The sequence below is a fragment of the Capsicum annuum genome, unplaced genomic scaffold, assembly GCF_002878395.1.
Source record: "Capsicum annuum cultivar UCD-10X-F1 unplaced genomic scaffold, UCD10Xv1.1 ctg78566, whole genome shotgun sequence".
NCBI classification, from domain to species: Eukaryota; Viridiplantae; Streptophyta; class Magnoliopsida; order Solanales; family Solanaceae; genus Capsicum; species Capsicum annuum.
In genome coordinates this window covers 192,290-208,953 of record NW_025889066.1, presented here as the reverse complement: position 1 = coordinate 208,953, position 16,664 = coordinate 192,290, and the positions used below count along the sequence as shown (strand labels likewise).

The following is a 16,664-nucleotide window of genomic DNA, read 5'->3' as shown; positions in this document are numbered from 1 at the left end:
AGTAAAACCTGAGATAAGTGATCACAATTTGTATCTGTATCCATATAAATGGAAATAATCTAAATTTATACCTATGTTGGCTCATAGTTTTGGGGCATGTGATCTAGGACACATACCTAACTCGGTGTTGAATACTACTAACTTTACTTTGTATGCTCATTCTGTAGAAAATCAACTTTAAGATAACATAAGGATTCATACTGAAAAACTAGTTGTGCATCTATTTGTTTCTAACTGAAATTCAAGCTAAAAAGTGGATTGCATGTCTTAGCTAAGGATCAAAAGATCAAATCCTTTTCAAAACTGAATATAACAATATTCTTGGAAGATCAATATTCAAACTAGGGCTTGATAACCCACACTTCAAACTCATCTCAAATTATCACAAAGTATGCTCAATAGTCAAAATTATGAAATTATTGCACAATTCTAGTCAAAATAGTGAAATTCAACCTTCAATATATCTAAAATCACTTTACACACATAAATGTGCAAAATAGGCATGCAATTCATCATCTAAAATGTGCAAAATAGGCATGCAATTCAATATGAACCCTAATTGGAAATTCATGTAAATTTATATAAATTCAACTTTAAAACTAATTTTGGGCACAAGGATGAAAGAATCGATGAAGAAACTTGACTTAGAACTCCTATTGTGCCTTCCTCACCTCTATATTCACCGTGAAGTGGTCTAATCGCGGTGAGATGCTATTTTGCAAATTGAAAAGTGATCCAAACCTTGTCCGTAAAATCTGAAACTTACCCAAGATATGCTACTTACACCCCTGAATATAATTCAACTCAAAAATCAATGTCTTGGAGCCTGAGAGGTCAACTTAAAAATTCTCAAAGTTTAAAGGAAGTCAAAAGTGATTAAGCCCCTCAACACTAAACTTTATTTTAAGGTTCATAGTGTTATAGGCAAGGACTAGGGGCTGAGCTGAACTAGGAACGTACGGAGTATTACAACTATGATCCTAGGCTATGATATCACCTTTGTCATGACTCAAACCAGGGCCTAGCCGGGACAGCCATCTCAAGTCCCACATGGACTATAGATCACCCCCTTATTCTAACTGAACCAACACAAAATCCCTAAATGTTGGATGAATTCCAAACATACTACAAGATAATGTAAAATAGAACCAATGATAATTCATGATATGTTTATACCAACCACTGGTAATTGGACAATCGTCCGTCACTAAAATAATTAACCAAATTACCTAAGTCCACAATAATTCGACAAAGCATCGACAAAATTAAATGTTAATAAAATATTGGTACATGCCCCATACAGTAGTCAAAACAAAGTCTAAACACTGTGTAAGAAACAGGAAATAAGGACCATGAATTGAAGCCTTTCGAAGTTTGGAAGCTTACCACATTAATGTCAACTCATGAACTAACTCGAGCACCTAATCATTGCACAGGAAAAGTAAAAGAAGTTTTGGTGCTTGAATTGCATGGGGATAGAGCGTCCTGAGATAGTTAGCAGTTGGAGTGCTAGCATATAACTCAGGGAAAGAGGATAAAATAATGCCAAGTCAAATCCAATCAAAACCTTATACACATCATCATATATATACGTAAGTAATATTCCAGGGTAGGGAACAAGGTTTAACATGAACCTTTGAAATCTTAGCCTGGATTGGGTAGCTTAGATTTCATATTAATAATACCCACGGGCTATATAGGCTCCAGATCTCACCCCCTGGTCGGGCCCAAATTCATGTAGCCGCATAAATCAGAGAATAATATTCCATATACACATGGGGGACTCAAACCTCCCAATCATATAATAAGGTAATTTAATCACTGATCATGTAGTGTAATATGGGGGACTCAAACCTCCCAATCAGATAATACGGGGTACTCAAATATCCCAGTCATAGTAAGAAAGAGGACTTGAGCCACAGGGCATTTTGTCCCCGTGCCAACAAATGTGGTTTTCAGTATTGATCCCTCGTGACCTCCACCTTCAGAACTCGGCTACACAACCCTCTTCAAAAACCAATTAAAACATTTAGCACACATTCCCATTTGACTAAACCAATTATACACCATGGCACCCTATTGTATCATCATACCAACATCACTTGCAACTTGACGTCATCATGCCATATTATCCATTCAACTAACTTGGGACTCAAACCCATCGGTCAAAAGATATCCAATTATACCATTATTTTGGTAATTGAACCCTACTCAAGTAAATAATAATTTTGGGACTCAAACCCATTATCCAAACAAGAAATTAAATTAATTAAAAATTTAGGGCGCAAACCCACTCAACCAATTCAAACCCCAAGGCTTTAGTTCAAAATAATTCATGGCCCCCAAATCCTCTCTTAAACCATTTATACTTCATTAACTTTGTATGAGAAAACATTAGTTTAATTACCAAGTCCAATCATGTGACAAGGTCATTCTCATTGGCAATTTCATAAACAGGTTGACGGCATAATTATTTCAGAGTCACAAGTTAGGTAAATCACAATTGCTTTGTCTATTTACCATTCTCATGCTACCCATAAGTTCAAAACTATTTATAAAGCATAACCAATGCATAATAATCCATGGAAAACAAGAATGAGAATTATCCATATCAATACCCTTAGCCACATCAAAACCCACATTCAAAACCATTCAATAAAACCAATTAAACTTATTTTTTCGTAAAATAACAATGTAGGGAGAGCAACATACCTAAAATAGCAAAATGTAAAGAGAGAAATCACCCATGAAATTCCTAGGAAATTAACCTCTTGAAAACCCTAAGTATGGAGGCTTGAGAGAATTTAAGAGAAAAAAGTGCTTGCTTTTATGAGTTATGGTTAAAAATAAAGCCCTAATAGTGTTTTCTAGGTCATGGGTTGTATTTGGGAAAAGAGGAAAATGTTTAAATACCCTCATCTTAAAAGCAGTTAAAAATATTGTCCTTGTCTACGAGTCCACCATCGACTTATAACCATATTTTATGACTTATTACCACAAGTTATAACCAGGACAGTATCTAAGACCCCCAACACTATTGTCCTTTCAACTTAACTATCCTCCTCATAACTTGACCCTATGAGTAATAGGGTCCAAGTTATAATCAGGATAGAACCAAATTGGTTGAACAAGGAACACCTTATGATTGGTCATCACGACTCGTAATGAGTCCTTACGGATCATAGTGAGTCACTCATACTCAAAGCAAAACTCAACCACTAATACGCTGCTTACCTTACGACTAAAGCCAAGGACTTATTACCTTTCCCTATGACTCATACCCAAAATCGTACCCAAGACAATAACTCAAGTCCCTTCACTAGACACCATACGAATAGGTCACATAATTTGTCAAGACAATCTACGACTTATAGGGTTAGTCATAACCAAGGTGGTGAGCTCAAAGCTCAAGAGATTTACAAGGGTAAAAAACTAGGGTGTTTCACATTACTTCAATCAACCGAATCTCAACCACAAATCAAACTATTTTGTAGAGAAGTAAATACATAAAATAGTCATAATAATAAAATTAACCTACCTATGGATCCAACAACTATACTGACACAGCAATGAAAACCAAGAATTAAACCTTAGATCAACATATAGACACAAGAATTATATAATAGAATGGGGAGAAAGAGAGAACCTAAATGAAATTTTTTGGAGTTGGGAGTTGACATCAAAGACTTAAAAGTTTTGCATTCCTTTCCAACCAATATCACTGTGTCGCTAGCTTGGAAAGGTAGATTGCAAAAAGGGATATTGGTTATCGACACACAAGCTGACTTACTATATGTAGAAAATCAATTTATTATATATCTAACATCTGCAACACTTATTACATGTAATTCTATCAAGTTAATGAGGCAAATCCTAAAAACCGCAATTGATCAACCCAGAGAATAGAATCAACTTGAATGTATTAGGACTTAGGAGTATACCAGGTGAAAGAGAAAAATCACAACTACAATATATATATGGTCTGAAACACTTCTATTTCTCAAAGCCTAATGCAACTAAATTTCTTCCAAGTCAATTTTCCAAATCCTAATACAACCAAATTTCTCAAACCAGAGTAAAAAGACTAGCTTGAGAAAAATTCATGACAATAACTCACAAATAAGAAACCTCTGAATTATGACACAGATAAGCAATTTTGCTATTGTGGTTGAGGAAGTAACTCTGATTCAGCGATCTAGATTCACTCCACTCATCAAATTACCTTTTATTTACTCTCTATCTTAAGAATATGCATAGATAATTTTTAGAAAGTTTGGTATTTTTTTCTAATCTTCAAACAAAGATTAGACTATCTTAATGATGTTTAACAGATAACAAACACACTACATAAATAAGAAAATTATAGAACTTTTTATTAAGTTAAAACAAGAGTTGTTTTAAATACAAAGAAATCTAAACAGATCTGTAGTACCTTAACTGAAATAGAAACTTCCTAATAACTAGGAACTAAATCTACCGAAAACCACATGCCTAAAAAGAACAACTATAAAAAAGAATCTTGTGGACAACAGCACCACTAGAATTATCCAAGAACCCTTTCTTGTGATACCCGCATTTGGCAGATATGGATATGAACCAGGTGATGGCATTACCCAGCTATCCCCATTTAAAAGGACTCTATATGGAAAATCCCACCTATTCTCAAAGGAGAAATTTGATAAATCCTTGTTGAAAAGCAACTAGGACTGGACATTTCTTTATGTACCAACCTGTATGAGCAGATCATTGTAGAATTTTAAACCCATAGCATAGCACAGTCATCTTGTAACACCCCATATTTTTAGGCTAAAATTCAAACCGTCATTTCTATGTGTATAAACTCTAATCCCATAATTCCTATGTGAATATATGTTCATGATCATTTACCTTGTGTATAAAGTGTTTTCGATGCGGATCATGTTCATAGGAAGAACTTAGAGCAAAGTCGAGTTGAGAACACTTTTATCAATTGATTTTTTATATTTGGTCCTACAAGGGTCAAGTTTAAATGATTTTATATCCCAAAATATATCAATTCAAGTGTCCTACTATATATTAAATTAAATATCTTTGAGTTTTCTTTCCAAAGCATTTGGTTTTACCTTAATATGATATCCTATTGGAAAGTTATGATTATTTATCCTCAGCATATTTGTCTATCAAAAAGGTGAAGACTTGGTTTGATAGTCCATAAACTAAGAGATGACCTTTCAACCTTATTGTTAACCATAAATAGCAAGGGTCCAAGTACCATCCACAAGGTGATGACTTGAGGTGACAAACCGTCAACTAAATGATGAGCTATCAACCTTGTCGTCAACCTTAAATAGCAAGGGTCCAAGTCCATCAATGGGTTGACGACTTAGTTGATAATCCATCAACTAATTAACAAGCTATCAACTAAGTCATCGACTGAATATTTTTGCAATTTTTACTTATTTTTTCTAAGGGTATTTTGGTCTCTTCCTCACCCAAAAACCCTACCCCCACGACTTAAAAACATGAGAAGGCATTATTTTTCCCCCATATTCAATCACTTAACACATTATTTCTTCTCCCACTCTCAAGAATAATAAGATTAGGGTTTCTTCCCAAGAACAAGAAATTCAAGTTTTCTTTCCCCAAGAATTCAAGCTTTCAAGTTCAAGAAAATATTCAAGAAATATCACAAATAGGGTTTCCTTCACAAGTTCATCATTCAATTCCCTTAATTTAAGTTTTCTTCACAACTCAAGAAAATTAAGGTATGTGGGTGTTCATCAATGGGTCCCTTTCACCCATTGAGCCCAAAAACCCTATTTTAAATTAAAAGTATGGTCCTATTCCTATTTTTTGAATCTTCTATGAACTCATGAATTAATCCATGATGTTTGTAGTAATTCAAGAACAAGCCATGTTTACAAGCGTTTCCAAGTGAATTAAGCTATTTCATGTTTTATATTCAAATTCCCATATCATGTTTAATTGATTTCCTATCACAGTCTTGAATTATGAGTTAAACTATGTCAAGATGTTTTTTAACATGTTTTAACATATCTCCATGTTCAAGTTCATGATTCTTACATGTTTGATAAAATGTCCATATTTTGGGTCTTCGAACAATGATTTCCATACTACAGTTTTAAGCTTAGATATCATATTTTACAATCATTTAGTGTTGAAGGGTTATGAAAACCCGATATCTATATGTTTTACATAATTTTAGATTTTTAAGTAATGGTTCAGTTTAACCATGAATATTATGATTTACTAAGTTGATATAATCATGATGAGCACTATCAAAAATAATGTTCATGTAAACTTAGTTCATTTTAGTACCAGTATCTTTTTGTTAGGAGTAGGATTTAACACTGATCAAACCTAGGGGTGGGGGCTCACTCACCAGTTAGGACTGGGTCCTTAGTAGTAGTCCCTAAGTTCCAAAACTACGTAAATAGTATAGGATTATGAGATAACACCCACCGATTTAGGATGGACACTCTCTTAGGGGTCACCCACCAGTTTAAGACTGGCTCCCTAGTACTTTAGAATATCAAATTAGTGTATCCAGACGACCATTGTTAGTACATATGTCATGGTAATGATACCCTTCCAACTGCGGTTATAGGTTGGATCCCGATTATCTTAGATTGGGGCTTGTCAGCTACATGATACCTCTCACAGTTTCAGTCAGTATTTAGTGTATCTCAGTTCAGGTTTACTTGACCAATTATATAGATTTTCAGTTATTCAGTTACACAGATTTTAGTCTTTTAGATTACAAATTATCTTAGAAAAATATTTATGCTTGGCCTTGCATTCTCAATTTTATATGCTCATGTTTTCATGCCCAGTATCCGTACATGACCCTCAGTTCAGTTTTTTAAAATATTCAACTTTACATAAGAATTGCATGCAGTATTCATGTTTTACCACTTCCCAGTTTACAAAATTATTTTTAGCTTATGATCTGTAATCTTAGTATGACTTACAATTTTTCATGTATACCCATGTTTTAATGTATGTTTCAGCAAATAACTTATATTCTCAGTTTAAAGAATATTTTCAAGATTTCCATGATTTCATTTAAGTCTTAATATACTTAGTACATTCCAACGTACTAACCACATATATGCATTGTGTCTACATCCTTCATAATATAGGTACCAAATATAGCTCATACACTAGGATTAAATAGTTCTCAGCTTTCAGCTAGTAGATGATGAGTTCTCCTATTTTGGGAACACCAGTCATAGTTCATATATTGTATTGTCATCATTCTTATGTATTGATTTATGGTAGTTTGAGGCATGTCCCAGCTGCCTACAGTCAGTATAGTAGAGGCTTTATAGATATTTAGTCAAAGTCATGATATGTAATTCCAGTCTTTCTTCAATTTTATTATGTTGTAAACTTTATCAGTATTATACATATTTAAATTTTCTCATGATTATACTTTCGCTCAGTAAATTTAATTTTTATACACTTTAAATCAGTTGCTCAAGCAGTATGCCAATTCATGGGTTAGCTTAGGATCACTTGTGGTTCCAAGCATCGTGTTACGACTAAGGGGTAGTCTTGGGTCGTGAAAAACTTTGCATCAAAGAATAGAGTTCAAGTGTCCTAGGATGTTTGTGAATCCATGTCTAGTGGAGTCTTATGGAATAGTACGGAGACATCTATACTTTTCTTTAAGAAGCTATAGGTCATTTGAGAAATGTTTCCCTTTGTTCATGTCTCAGATTGTGCAGTAGAAGTTTTCTCTATGGAACTTATACAGATTCATACGTTAATCCATTCGTGCCAACTTTGCCTTATCATTGAGGCAACTGAAATAGCCATGCTTAAATCCTTACTGATAGAGTTTTCTCAGACATTCCCCACAGACAGCTATGGGATTGTATGTGGGTCTCATCAGTGCCTTTATGTTCTAAACTTTGAAAGTGTTTATTCTTATTCATGAAAATCACGCATTGAGATGAAGTTAGATGTGCTCTCAGATCCCTCCTCAGAATTCTATGATGGCATAAGATCTAGAGTAATAGGCATAAATCTAGACGTTTTAACAATGGTAAATTGGGGATAGTGTTTCTATGGATTTAGCAAATTATCTATCCATGGGGCTAGTTATATGAAAGGTGAATCAGTAGGCTTGAAATAGTGTAAGCAAAAATTTAAGTTTATTAATTTAAAATTAAGCATGGTGATGTGGGTATGATTTAGAGGTATGCCTAGAGTGATATGGATTGTAGTATTTTCAAGTTTGTAAGGTGTGTGCTTATATAGTACCATTGAGTTGACAAGTGTAAATAAGGCTAGTAATATAGTATGTGATGTCCTTACCTGCTAAGTTATGGTCTATAGGTTATTGATGTTGGATGTTAATTAGTGTTTAGGGAAAAATAAGTTTAGAGATGTGATATTAGTAGGCTACAGAGGATATTATGGTTCATTAAAGGTTTGGGGAGATCCATGTTAAATGTTAGAATCTAAGTTTAAATATTTGAAGATTGAGCTAATAGGAAGAAGATTCAAAATTCTATATAGTGTGAACTCAGTATATAGTGATACTCATGAAGATTCTAAGTTAGTAAGTGTTTAAGTTATTGTATGATAACTATTTGGGATATAGAAAGTTAAAAGTTTTAGCGCAGAAGAAAGTATTGGCCATGGGTTATACACTTTCAGGTGAAGTCTTTCAGGGTGATTTTAGTATTTATGTGTATTTTTTATATCTCAGACCCTAGAGTAATGGGGTTATAGTTCTGTTTAGAGTTTATTTAAAAGGGGTCCACAGACATAGAATGATGGCTTAAATCTAACGGTAAAATAATAGAACAAGTAACCCAGTCAAGCTCTCAAATTCTAGTAGTGATTTAGTATATTGAAGAATAGCAGTAAGGGAGGATATTGCCCAACCCATTCTTATCTCTATGAAAAGTTTTTACTTCAGTCATCACAATATCTACTCATGCCTTACATGTCAGCTCCATGATCATAGTTCATATTCATATACTTTATAGAAAAATCATATAGGCTCCCAGTACCTTGTATAAGGATCTCCAGTTTACTCAGCAGTACAAATCATATTCCATGAAATAATAAACTCCAGACTCAGGCCATGCAGCTCATGATTCATATACTTATGCTTTACAGTATGTGTAGTTTGAGGTACTCATGTTACACTCTTAATGATCAACGAAATTCAGATTATGTCACGTATGTCCTCAGATTAGATCTCTTTGATGAATTTTTGATATTGATATTCTATTCCTCAAGCCTCAGTTAAGTGTCCAATTTATGTATAATATTCTTTCACATGTCAAGTCCCCATGTTCTAACCTTTCATGACCTCTCCTTGTGTAATAATAGTGGTGATAAACAATGATTTAGATGGGAGAGAGTAAATGTTTCTTATTAGGAAAAGATTATTGTATGCTTGTTCTATGTAAGGCTATAAGTTTGAAGGATGATTGAAGCAAAGCTTTTGGTATATCTCATGGTTAGTTTAAATTTCTTGTCTTCTTGGGGATAGTGTATAGAAGTTGTTATTGGTAGAGGTATTAGAGAATATAGGCAAAATGCTTTGGTGGGTTATTTGACCAGAAGTTTGTATGTGATTATAATGATTGGCTTGAACGTCATATTTGTATATATATGGATAAATTCATTGTGCGTTAGTGAATTCTAAGTAAGAGATTGAATTTATTTATTAAAGTGGTAAGAGGAATTATTTTTAAGATGAAAGGTGTGAAATAGGCATGGGATACCAAATTCATGGTTTAGACTAGTAGTATGGTGTTACGTTTTGTACCTTGTGAATTTGAGTAGGCTTGAACATGGTGAGAAAATTTGGTTCAGCTTATACTTTAGTAGATGAAGTTATCAACGCAAATTTGAGAATTACAAGTTAAATCAATGAGCATAGTATTTAAGAGGATAAGTATAATTGAGCGAGTATTTGAGAAGTGAGGATAAGCTTGAAAGTTAGTAGTTGTATAGCCTAAGGCAAAGTGACTCTATCCTAGTTTATATTTCATAGGCCTATGTTCCATGTTACAGAATTTGTAACCATGTTGTGATTCCTTATTAAGATATCTCTTACTCAGATCATGCCAAAGATTCTTTACTTCCTAATGTTATTAGAATTTCTTAGAAAGAGTATTGAAGAAACACTCTAGTTGAGTATAAACTTTTAGTATAATTCAGTTTATATAGCCAGTAATTTAGTTCCGCAATCAGACAGACAAGTTTCTATGGTTTTCTATCTTTCCATCTAGTTTTACTATCCAAAGTTTCATGATATGGCTAGTCCATAAGGTAATTCATTCACGTCCATGCAAATTGTGAATTCAGTTCAGTTCATGCTTCATATTTGAGATTCAGATATTTAGCCATGATTCGGTTCATAAGTGTTCAATGACAGATCTCAGTTTTCCAAGTATTCCAGCTCAAATAGTGTAATACCCCTGGTACGATCTCAGTATCTTCGTCTCACAATTTATGCTAACATAATGTACTTTGTGATTCCAAGAAGCCCTTTTAATTTTCATTCCTACACATGTCTTGTTAAGGGATAATTCATAAATAAGAAGTTGTGTACTTTATTCCATCCTTATTAACTCTTGGAAATTTTGTTGCATTAGTTATCATCTTGCAGTCCGATATGTAAATTCATATCATGAACATTTCAAGTGAGTTCTAAACTCTCAGCATGAATCAGCTCCTTATAGTCAATAAAGTTAAGTCAACTCAGAAATAGTTTCATGATAGTTTTAATATTTCAGCTCAGCTATATCCTTCATTAGTATACATGTCATGTTTATGTTATTCCATACTTCTAAGATTTCAATAAGTTTCTACCCATCATTTGAGGAGGAATGATTCCAAGGGGGAGATAATGTAACACCCTGCATTTTTTGGCTAGAATTTGAACCATCATTTCTACGTGTATAACCTCTAATCCCATGATTCCCATGTGAATATGTGTGTCATGTTCAATCTATTTCTTGTCATAGTCTTAAATTACGAATTAAACTATGTCAAGATGTTATTTATGCATATTTTAGCATATCTCCATGTTCAATTTCATGATTCTCACATGTTTGATGAAATTTCCATTTTGGGGTCTTTGAACTATGATTTCCATACTACAGTTTTAAGCTTTAATATCGTATTTTATAATTATTCAATTTTTTAGGGTTATGAACAGCTAATACCTATGTGTTTTACATGATTTCAAATTTTCAAGTAATGATTGAGTTAAATCATGAATATTATGATTTACTCAGTTGATATAATCGTGATGAGCACTATCATAAATAATGTTCAGTTAAACTTAGTTCAGTTTAGTACCAGTGTCTTTCAGTTGGAAGTAGGATTTAGCATCCAGTAACTAGGGATAGGGAATCACCCTCCAGTTAGGACTGGGTCCTTAGTAGCAGTCCCGAGGTTCTTGAACTATGTATCCAGCGTAGGATTATGAAATGTTAACCGCCAGTTAAGACTGACACAGTAATGCCTCGAGAGTACACCCTGGATGACACACGTGCTTATAGCCCCGAAGAACCACAACATAACCCATACTGGTACCTTCTGTGAGCATTGAATAAAATAATAGAGAACACATGTGAAATTCAACTGAAAACGCCATAAGGTTTATATATAAAAACAATACTAAATTGAAATACTGAAAACGTGTAATACCCCGTATTTTTCCTAGCTTAAATTCATCCCTAGAATGTCAAGAATTTTCTTCAAAGATGAATACCACTTATTTCATGCGGTATTTTCAATATTTTGAATTTTTATTATGTGGAAAATTGAATAAGCTTTACATCGATGCCAAATTTTCCTAAATCCAACACTAGGTAAAGGAGTTATGGCATTTTTAAGTTGACAGCATGCCACTTAGACTCACAGCGCATCAAGGAGGAGGAAAAAATGGCAATCTTCAATTCCAGTGGACCTCCATGATATTGGCGCATCGTGGAGTGGTCTATTTTCCCAATTTTCAAAATCCAGTAGCCCAACGCGATACTGGCATGTCGCGCCAGTGGCCAAAATAGTAAGTTAAGGGGGCACCTAATTGTGGCGTATTGCGGTGAACGCCCAGTTCCCATTCGTCCTTTTCCAATGAGCCACCATGATAGTGGAGCGTAGCAGTGGCCCAGTAAATCGAGATATTTGGTCATTTTTCTAGTTCTGTTTGGGAGTTTAGAAAGGGTATTTTGGTCAATGCTCAAGCCCCCAATCTGTCCAAACATAAGATTTAAGCCTATTCTAAGCACATTAGTCTTATATTTGTTAATTTTCTCTCAAACAAAAACCATAGAGTTCAAAGCTCCTTCTCCAAGAAATCAAATTCCACCATGGTTTCTCCAAGAAATCTTAAGATTGAGGACGCCCAAGGCAAGATAATCAAGAATATATCTTCAAGAACTCAAATAGGAATCAATAGATCAAGTTTCTTCATCTAATCTTAAATCAAGGTATGTGGGGTTCTTCAACAAGGAGAATCCTTTCATCCTTGTGCCCAAAACTTGTTTTAAATTCCAAGTTTACTAAAGTTTATGTGATTTCCCACGAAACTAAAGTTAGGGTTTATGCCCATTATTGTTATTTACAAGTTTATGATATTTCCATTGAGTTAGTAATTGAATTACATGATTTTGTTCATATCTCCATGCATATTGCTGAAATTTCCAGATTTTAAGTTGTTTTATCAATATTGACATTTTCAAGCATGATTATTATAATGATTTAACATGAGATTGAAGCATGGACTACTATTCTAAGATGTAATATTATTATTTCATGAAAAATGATGCTTTAAGCATCTTATGAACAGATTATCCTCAATTTTCAAAAAAAGCTTTGATCTTTCGATCATTGGTTTAGCTTTGGAATCCACTACAGATTTTACAGTTTACAGAACTCAGATTTACTCAGATAAATGCATAACTAATTTTCATACGAATCCTTATGATAGTTTTAAAAGTGGATTTCCAATGGTTTGAGTATACAAATTTAAGAGGGAGTAGTATTTAGCACCGAGCGGGAAGTGTACGATTAGCATGCCCTAACTTCCACATAACTACATAGCCAACGTAGGTACAGACTCAGATTACTCCCATTTATATGGATGATAGATTTAGCTTATGATCGATCACCTAGATTAGGTTATGCTCCCTGGCAAGATTATGACACCTCTCCCAAACGTGAGGTTTCCTCCTTAGGAGGTCAAGACGTTAGGCTCCATGTAGCTTACATGGTTTATGCCGGTTAAGAGAACCTCCCTAAAGTTTAAAACCCTAACAATAAAAGCTTTCAAAACAGTTTTAAAGTATCTCCCTGATAGTAAAGACTTTCAGAAAAAGATTTATAGAAAAGGTTTTAGAAAACTAAGTGTAAAGGCTCACAAATTTAACTCAGATTATGCTTTCCAAAAAGATGTTAGCCACAAATTTCATCTTTCATTTCAGATTTAAGAGTGAGTCCTTTTTACACTTAAACAGTATGATTTAAAGAAAAAGTATTAGCACAGCTTTTAGAACTAAATGTTATGGCTCACTAGATTTACAAGTATGATTTGTTTCTCATAATTATTATTTTCAGTGTATCAAATATTCTAGCTTATGTGAGTCATTTACATTTAGCATGCATTGTTTTACAAATTATGATAATTGATATCATGTTTTACTTATGCATTTCACCCCCATATACTCAGTACATCCTCAAAGTACTAATCCACATATATGTCTATGCGCTACATTGTCTCATAATGTAGGTATCAACTCAGTTGTAGAATGCAACCACATTCAGATAGTTTGTAGATTCCAGCCAGCAGATGATGAGTCCTCCTATTTTGGGGACTTTATTTAGATGTCAATTATGTACTTTATTTTTTTATTCATATGTATTAATTTGTGATAGTTGGAGTCGCGTCCCAACTATCTATAGTTAGTATAGTAAAGGCTTCACAGATGTCAATTAGCATCAGTTGTGTATTTTTAGTCCCTCTTTCAGACTTTATCAGAATGTAAAAGCTGTATTGATATTGTATTTTCCCAGATTCCACCATTATTATGTTTTTAAATAGTAAACTCAGTTATTTTACACATATTATTCAGTTGCTTATGAGTTATGCCAGTAGAAGGGTTGGCTTGGGTTGGCTTGTGATCACTTATGATCCTAAGCACCGTGTGACGTCTCGGGATAGATTTTTAGGGTGTTACAAAATGTCTATCTGAAAACAATACTATAAGACTGTCATTAACAACTAATAACTGAATAACTGACTGAAAGTGTCCAAAAGCATCTAACTGACTGATCGTGGAGTTGATAGGACAAGACCCCAACTAACTCTAACTGACTATTAAACTGAACTGAAATAAACATAAATGGTCCTTGGAACATAAGGACTCACCACTTCTACTTTTGCAGATACGCTGGAGAGGTCTAGGTGCGGTTGGGAACTTAAGCATCCTAACCTATGATATAAGACATCATAGCATAAGAAACGAGTATGCGATCAGTACTTTGAATGTACTGGTATGCTAAATGAGGTTAGGCTGACATACATAGTTCATATTCATAAACTATACTGACTGAACACATAGCATGAGATAACTGATGTATAGTATGAGAGAAATGCTATAAAATTTAAGAATGCATGACCAAGCACATGAAATAATGTTGGAATAGTCTACAAACTGAAATACTGAAATACTAATACTGAACAAAAAATAACTGTATGCCATGGTCAAGCAAGTTGGAAAACTAAACTCTGGAGTGAACACTGGATTGAGACTGTGGGAGTTATCATTTATATGACATGCCCCAATAAAATAGATTGGGGTCCAACCTGTAATCCAAGTTGAAAAAGTGTCAGTACCGTGCCACGGTTACTAACACTGACTGTGTGGATCCACTGAAATGAATTCCTGGAGGAATAAAGAGTCACCCTCAATTGGCAGGTGTTCTAGTGAGATATATGTCAACCCTCAACTAGCAGATTAACATCTCAACCTATGCTGGATAAGTAGTTCTGGAATGCAAGGACTGCTGCTAAAGGTCACACCCTCAACTGGTAGGTGAGCCCCCATCCCTGGGTTTGCTCAGTGCTAAATCCTACTCCCAACTGAACTGACTCTAATTACTGGACCTAACTAAACTTACTAACATGATGCACTGACTGAACTGATAATACTCTAATATATTTTAAACCCTTCTAAAAGTATTTAAACTTAGTAAACAGCTATGTTTTCATGTATTCATAACCCTTAGGACTCAATAGTAATATATATAAGAGCACATGAGAGAATTTGAAACCATAATACAAATTGGAGAACATCATAAATAGTCATTGTTCAAAATTCATCTACGAGGTATTTCATCAAACACATGGGGATCGTGAGTTAAAGCATGGAACTAGTTTAATACTTATGATATTAATATAACTTCAATACTAAAATCATGGGTTAGGGATTTCAAAATGAAAATACCATCCATCAAACATGTCAAAAGCTAATTCAACTAAACACATGTAAGCATGATATAAAATCTAAATTTGATGAAAGTTCATGGACATAATTCAAAAAATATGTAAAGATCATACTTTTAAACTTGAAAACTGGGTTCTTGAACTCCATGGGTGAAAAAGTCCCATGGATGAACATCTAAAATACCTTAGTTAAAGAATTTGTGAAGGTTCTTGGCAGATTTCTTGAGAATTAGACTTGAGTGTTGAAGGGGCTAGGGTTTGTTCTTGAGAGGAATTGCTTTTAATTTTGAGTGGCATGTGAATTATGAGGCTAAGGTGCTATTTTGGGACCTAAGTACCATGTTAAAGTGAAGGGGAAAAGATGAAACTACCCTTTTGAACTAAAAATTTGTAACTGGAATACCGATTAAGGCTTCACCGCAATGCGGTGATGCCCTCATCGCTATACTCACCGCAACGCGGTGCAATTATGGTGAGTCACTAGAAATTACCATTGTTGATTTTCCCTTCACCGTGATGTGGTGACTCCTTCACTTCTATAGTCACCGCGATGCAATCTAATTGTGGTGAGCTGCTACCTGGAAAATTCAAACGTAATCCAAACCTCATCCAAAAAATCCAAAACTTACTCGAGATATGCTACCTACACCCCTGAACATGAATCAACTCAAAAACCATCATCTCGAATCCTGAAAGGTCAACTTAAAAATCCTCGACATTAAAAGGTGTCAAAAGTGACTAAGTCCCTCAACACTTAGTCACATTTTCAGGTTCTAAGTGTCTTAAGTATTAAGGGCTAAGCTGAACTAGAAATCCACGGGATATTACAGACACTCTCTCAGGGGTCACCCGCCAGTTTAGGACTGACTCCCTAGTCCTTTGGGACATCAGATTAATGGATCCACACAGCCAGTGTTAGTACTCATGGCATAGTACTAACACCCTTCCAACTAGAGTTACAGGTTGGACCCTGATTAGATCAGATTGGGGCATGTCAGTTATATAATACCTCCCATATTTTTAGTCAGTGTTCAGTGTATCTCAACTCAAGTTTGCTTGACCAAGTGTATGGACTTTCCGTTATTTAGTTATTTCACTCTTTCAAATTACAAATTATCTCAAAAACATGTTTATGTTTGGTCTTGCATTTTCAGTTTTACATGTTCATGTTTTCATGCTT

The 16,664-nt window shown here is 34.3% G+C and overlaps 1 pseudogene; it reads right to left on the bottom strand.

Annotated features, from left to right (window-relative positions):
• Positions 1-16,664, bottom strand: part of LOC124894947 — a 42,569-nt pseudogene that overhangs the window by 21,836 nt on the left and 4,069 nt on the right.